The sequence below is a fragment of the Trachemys scripta genome, chromosome 2 (assembly GCF_013100865.1).
Source record: "Trachemys scripta elegans isolate TJP31775 chromosome 2, CAS_Tse_1.0, whole genome shotgun sequence".
NCBI classification, from domain to species: domain Eukaryota; kingdom Metazoa; phylum Chordata; order Testudines; family Emydidae; genus Trachemys; species Trachemys scripta.
In genome coordinates this window covers 269,223,315-269,230,295 of record NC_048299.1, presented here as the reverse complement: position 1 = coordinate 269,230,295, position 6,981 = coordinate 269,223,315, and positions in this window count along the sequence as shown.

Below are 6,981 nucleotides of genomic sequence, written 5' to 3'. Positions count from 1 at the left end.
TGTCCCGGGGCTTGGGCCCCCCCCGCGCCGCGGGGGGGGGGGGGGGGGAGAGAAGACCCGCGCCGCGCCGGGGGGAGGACGGAGGGACCCGAGCCGCGCCGCGGGGGCCGAGCCGGAGCCGGGCCGCGCCGCGGGGGCCGGGCTGGAGCCAAGCCGGGCCAGAGCCACTGGGGCCTGCAGGAACGGGCCGCGCCTCCCCGGAGCCCTTCTCGCGCCCCCACCACCCCAGCTTACCTTGTGCTGCCGGCCCGCCCCTGCTTCTTTTCAGACTTCCCACGAATCAGAGATTCGCGGGAAGCAGGGGAGGGGGCGGAGCGTTCAGGAGAGGGGAGGAGGGGGAAGTGAGCTGGGGGCGGGGTGGACAGCTGCAGCGCGGGGCCCTCTTGGCGCGGGGCCCAATTCAGCCAAATCAGCCTAAAGCCGGCCCTGATGAAGCCATCTGGTGGTGTTGGAAGAGCCCTAGGGGAACCACTGAAGACCAGGTACTGCAACCAGTTCTACCACTCCTTTCTTTTGGGATGTGAGTGTCCTAATTTTATTAGTTCCAAATGCAATGTATGGCAGAGGATAAACCTCCCACAAAAGAGGTGAAGAGCTTTCTACAGAATTTAGATGCTCCAGTTTCTGCTCTGCATGAAACATATAAGCAGAGCAATGAGTGCAAAGCTGATTTCATAAGTGCTTCTATTTTGCTTGATGCTCATCAACCAGAGCATGGTGTTCCTGACAGTTTGTGCTGCCTTTGTGTTCAATGTCAGAAAAGAGTGAAGAACAGAACCAATGAACAGGGTTGCACTCATGTATTTGTGAAATTCACTCAATATTGCTGAGCAGTCTGGCACATTTTCATATCTAGCTCCAAATAGTAAAGAATTTTTGCATATTTAATGCATGTTTATACAAATTTCAAAGGACCATATCCCCAGGTCACCCCCCAAAAACCTCTTTCCATTTGCAATACTGGTCTGGGTGGTAACTATTCATTCACCACCCTGACAGTGACAGATTTTACTCTCTATAGTGTGGCATCACCAAATGAGTCAGGCAGTGAGTCTAAGGCAATTGTATTGAAGAAAAGTTCAGTTTACACACATCTTGGTAATTGTTGATGATGGATAAATAAAAATACTACATGATGATTAAGGCAGAGCTTTGTTAGAGATGCTGTGTATAAAGTCTCTCTTATTACAATGGCTCTTTAAATCCGTTATAGGTTAGGTCAATAGAAAATCAGGCCCAAATTCAGTGATGCAACTCTTACACCAATGATTAATCTCGCTTTCCTTCCCCTCCCCTCCCCCGAACTTTCTTATCTGTATTACAAACATACACGTTTATAATTGAAATAATTTTTAAAATATTTTTCTCTATATTTTGAGGGGAGGAAATGTACTTTTGTATACAACAGAAATTATCTTATTGTTAGCATTAAATAAATAATATTCAGATTATTTATTTGGGCATTTCCTGCTTTGGATAATGAAAATAGACTAGGAAATTTCCATTTTTTTGCCAATCTAATTTCACCACTAGATTTTATTGCTGTAGTTGCAATCCAATGTTTGTATTGCATGCTCTGCAAAACAGTTTTAGTTAAATACCATCAATTTTTTCCAAATATTTCTGTTAGTCTTAGTTTTTATTAAAACTTATTTTTACTAAACCTATATTTTAGGCTACATATGAACTTTTAATGTCACTAATACAGAACCATTCATTTGAACATATAAATTATTACATGTTTAAAATTATTTGGATGTTTCAGACTCTTCATCATCTGTCTCAGTGTAGGAGGTAAAGGAGTGGGGGCAGCAGGCCCCAGCCCCCCCGTCCCGCTCGGGTCCCGCAGGATTGCACCAGTTGGACAGCCAGCCCAGACGTGACTGGCCAGGGGCTAGGTGCAGCGTGTGCAACAGGCCCGGGCTCAGGGTGTTCGGGCCCAGGTGCCAGAGCCGTAGCCGCCGAGCGTCATGGCCGCTTCCTCCGGCTGCGGCAGTAGGAGCTGCAGCAGCGGCTGCTCCCGAGTCCTGCTGCCCAGGTGGGGAGAACAGCCACCGCCTGGTCCCGCGGGCTGTCCCCCTACTCTCCCTCCAGGTACCGCCCGACTGAGTCCTGCCTGCACTCGGGGCCAGGCCGGACTCTCACTCACCCCGGCCCCGTGCTCCCACTGCTTCTCCGGGGCCTCCCTCCAGCGCTTGTGGAGGGAGGAGGAATGGCATGCTTGGGGAAGAGGTGGGGATTTGGGGAGGGAGCCAATGGGGGAAGGAGAGGGTGGAGTCGGGGCAGGGGGGGCATGAACCCTTCTAGGATCCAGAGCCTTTGCTTGTTTGTCCAGTGTCCCGACCTAAGATTGGTCGGAGCGCGGGACAAACAAGCAAATATCGGGACAGTCCCGATTAAAATCGGGACGTCTGATCACCCTACCTGGATAGTTTATTGAAGAGATGGGTTGCCACAATAATAGGTAATGTTGCAGGAACGGGTAACACAGCTATCACATTAATAGTTCAAAATGTTATGGTTTTAAAGTTATAAATGCTTGGCTAGCTGTGTTAAATATACAGCCTCCCTTACCATACCTGATTCTAGTACTATTTAAAATCTTACAAGATTAAAAGCAGTATAAACTGCCAAGGACAGCGAAAAAAACAAGTAACAAGAATGCTTACAAAAAGCATGTGTTAAAACTTAACTGATGGGATTTCCCAGTGATAGTAAAGGGATGAAATAACAACAACAACCCTTCCAATTATATTTTTGAGAAGTAAAAGAATACAAATCAAAAAAGCATTCACCCATCCTAATGGTAAGTGCTATGAGATTCAGTACTATGCAGCTGTACATTGAGAGAGTGGTCTTGAGAGCATAAAGAGAAATGCACATAGTAATCATGGATTCAGAGAAGTGACGGTGAACTGTTCGAGAGGAGCTATAGTGAGTGCTGCATAGGGGGTCTGTGTTGTGAGCTGGTGGGGTGAATATCCAAGTGTCTGTCTGCTGTGACCATTTGTTTGACTTGAGCTAGTTGCAGGGACTGTTTGACTGTCTGGTTGTTTGAAAAGTGTGAATTGGGAGTGCTTTGTTCCTGGTGGGCCTTGAGTGGTTGACTGAGAAGGCTTTGAGCCAGGCCAACTCAACTCAACTCAGAAATGGGGGGGGAGGTAGCTCAGTTTGAGCATTGGCCTGCTAAACCCAGGGTTGTGAGTTCAATCCTTGAGGGGGCCACTTAGGGATCTAGGGCAAAAATCAGTACTTGTTCCAGCTAGTGAAGGCAGGGGGCTGGATTCAATGACCTTTCAGGGTCCCTTCCAGTTCTAGGAGATAGATATATCTCCATATATTACTATTATGTAACCCTTCTGCCCATCTAAGTTGGCAGCAACAAGGGCCGGATTCTGTATCTAGGGGTTCCGTTTCAATAACGCAAAGCAAAACCGTCTCAAATCCCCACCCAGTGACCTGGGACAATTACATACCACCCCCTGGGCGCCTCTAAGAGGCAATACTTCCCCTCTTGCAAGCACGGAGTCTGAGTGTAGCAGAAAATGTTTAATAACATGAGGAAAATGACATCAGCATTAAATTGGAAAAACACCACAAACAGGATTCATAACACAAACCATGAGCAAAAGACCCACCCCAGCAAATTGGGCTGTGTCCTTTCCCTTTGGTTCTTGAATCCAGCAACCCAAAAATCACCCAGAGTCCCCAAAGTCCAACACCCCCAAAGTCTCTTGGGTCCAGCAACCACCTAAAGTCCCAAAAGTCCAACAACCCCCAAAGTCTCTGTCCCTGGTCAGTGCAGCCCCAGAGTAAAAGGGGGGGCATGCAGGGTGTTAAGGGGCACCTTACATGATCCGAGGCCGGCCGTCTCTCCATGGGGTTCCGCCGCAGCCTTCACCACGAGCCAGTCCACTTCCTGCCATCCCACGAACTGCTCTGCTCTACGAGCTGCTCCGCTCCGCTCACCGACCTGTGAGCCGCTCCAGCCGTCTCCGCAAATGGCTCCGCTCACCGACCTGTGAGCCACTCCAGCCGTCCCCACAAATGGCTCTGCTCGCCATTCCTTGGGCCACTCCAACCGTCCCCGCAAAGCTCTGCACCGCTCGCTGCTGCTCCTCCAGCCGTCCCCACAAACTGCTCCGCCAGCCGTTTAGCAATATAGCTTCAGTCTCCCCCACTATTTAACACAGCACTCAGTGATCTCAGCTCTTAATAACTTTAGCTCTTTTGTGATTTCAGCTCATAGTAGGGGAGCCCCAGTGCTGGTGCACCATTGGCCCAAAGTGAATTCAGCTCAGCAGCCTGTAAGTAGACTCCTAATGGAATCAAAGTTAGCTCTGACGTTCAACAGTGGAGAGAGAAGGTAGTGCAATTGGTGTTTCAAGCCCTCAAAGGGGGGGGGAGTGGGAGGCCCATACTATTGGGTACAAATATCTGTCCCCATCCTCTTTCAATTCACTGGGTTGTGGAACCCATGTCCCTTGTCTAGCGAGTGCTACTTAGGTGATGGTGAGACACTCTGTCATAAAACACTTTCATTGTCCTTGATTCACATAATCAGGGTAACAACACTTTATTCCTCCTGCCCCAATAACAGAGAAACTGGGGATCCCACCCCATCCAAAGTAACCACTATCCATTGCTGTTGTCTCATGCCAGGCGGGTGGGTGTGCCTATGCAAACAAGATCAGCCCCTGGAGTTCTTTTCCACACTCGCCATAATTAACCACCAGATGTCAGGGTAGCGCTCATCCTGACTCTGCTTACAATTATAACTGCTTCAAGCCAGCAGCCTTATAAAAAAGCAGCCAGTTGCGAACCGAGTGAGCGGCAAACAGAGGACAGGCACACATAGGAAATTTGCCTGGGGGGAGTTCTCACAGAGGTTTTTTTGCCTTTCAGGCTTCTCTGAGCAGTAAATACAACAGCTTCAGAGGCTCTTAGAAGAAAGATATTATGGATAGTGAGCGATCAGCTGATGTGACCTGCACAGGATGTGCCATGTTTGTCTTTCTCCCAGACAATAGAAGCAACTTCATCTATACGAAGTGCAAGCTGGTCTCCATATTGGAGGAGAAGGTTAAAGGACTAGAGAACCAAGTATCAACCCTGCATTGCATCAGAGAAAATGAAGGCTTTCTGGATAGAAGTCAGCATTTGGTACTGCAGGCACAGCATGCTGAAGAAACAGAGAGGGCAGTGCAGAATGGGGAAGAAAATTGGCAGCATATGACCTCCAGAAAAAGAAAGAGGAGAACTCATGTATCCCCAATGCAGATAGAGGTAAGAAACGGTTTTCAGGCTCTCTGCACAGTACTACGTCGGAGAATGGTTTGGAAGAGTCAGCTGAGGGAAGGGATCAGAAGGAGACCCCATCGACCAGAAGGCACATGATGCATTGTACTAGGGATGGGGGTTCCACGACCACCACTCCCAAGAGAAGGAGACGGATGGTGGTGGTCAGGGACTCCCTCCAAAGGGGGATAGAGTCATCCATCTGCCGTCCAGACCAGGAGACTCATGAAATGTGCTGCTTGCCTGGAGCTAAAATTCAGGATGTGACGGAGTGTCTGCCGAAACTGATCAAGCCCTCGGACCGCTACCTCTTCCTACTTCTCCACGTGGGCATCAATGATACTGCTAACAATGATCTTGAGCGGGTCACTGCAGACTACGTGGCTCTGGGAAGAAGGATAAAGGAGTTTGAGGTGCAAGTTGTGTTCTCGTTCATCCTCCCTGTTGAAGGAAAAGGCCCAGGTAGGGACCATCGAATTGTGGAGGTAAATGTGTGGTTATGCAGGTGGTGTCAGAGAGAGGGCTTTGGATTCTTCAACCATGGGATGTTGTTCCAGGAAGAAGGATTGCTAGGAAGAGATGGGAGCCACCTAATGAAGAGAGGGAATAGCATCTTCGCAGGCAGGCTTGCTAAACTAGTGACAAGGGCTTTAAACTATGTTAGCCGGGGGATGGTGACCTAAGCCCATAGATAAGTGGGGAAGTGGGATACCGGGAGGAAATACAAGAAGGAGGGTGCAAAAGGGAAGGCCTCCTGATTCATACTTAGAAAGTAAGGCAAATCGGCTAGTTATCTTAGGTGCCTGTACACGAGCGCAAGAAGCCTGAGAAACAAGCAGGAAGAATTGGAAGTCCTGGCATAGTCAAGGAACTATGATGTGATTGGAATAACAGAGACTTGGTGGGATACTCACATGACTGGAGCAGTGTCATGGATGGCTATAAAGTGTTCAGGAAGGACAGGTGAGGGAGAAAAGGTGGAGGAGTTGCACTGTATATAAAAGAGCAAAATGATTGCTCAGAGCTCCAGTATGAAATTGAAGAAAAGCCTGTTGAGAGTCTTTGGGTTAAGTTTAGAGGTGAGAGCAACAAGGGTGATGTCGTGGTGGATGTCTGCTATAGACCACCAGACCAGGAGGATGAGATAGACGACACTTTCTTCAGACAATTAACAGAAGTTTACAGATCACAGGCCCTGGTTCTCATGGGGGACTTCAGTCACCCTGATATCTGCTGGGAGAGCAATACAGCAGTGCACAGACAATCCAGGAGGGCATTGGGAACAAATTCCTCATGCAAGTGCTGGAGGAACCAACTAGGAGCCATGCTCCTCTTGACCTGCTCCTCACAAACAGGAAAGAATTGGTAGGGGAAGTAGAAGTGAGTGTCAACCTGGGCAGCAGTGACCATTACATGGTCAAGTTCAGGATCCTGACAAAAGGAAGAAAGGAGAGCAGCAGAATACAGACCCTGGACTTCAGAAAAGCAGACTTTGACTCCCTTAGGGAACGGATGGGCAGGATCCCCTGGGAGGATAATATGAGGGGGAAAGGAATCCAGGAGAGCTGGCTGTATTTTAAAGAAGCCTTATTGAGGGCGCAGGAACAAACCATCCCGATGCCAGAAAGAACAATAAATATGGCAGGCAACCAGCTTAGCTTAACAAAGAAATCTTCGGTGAGC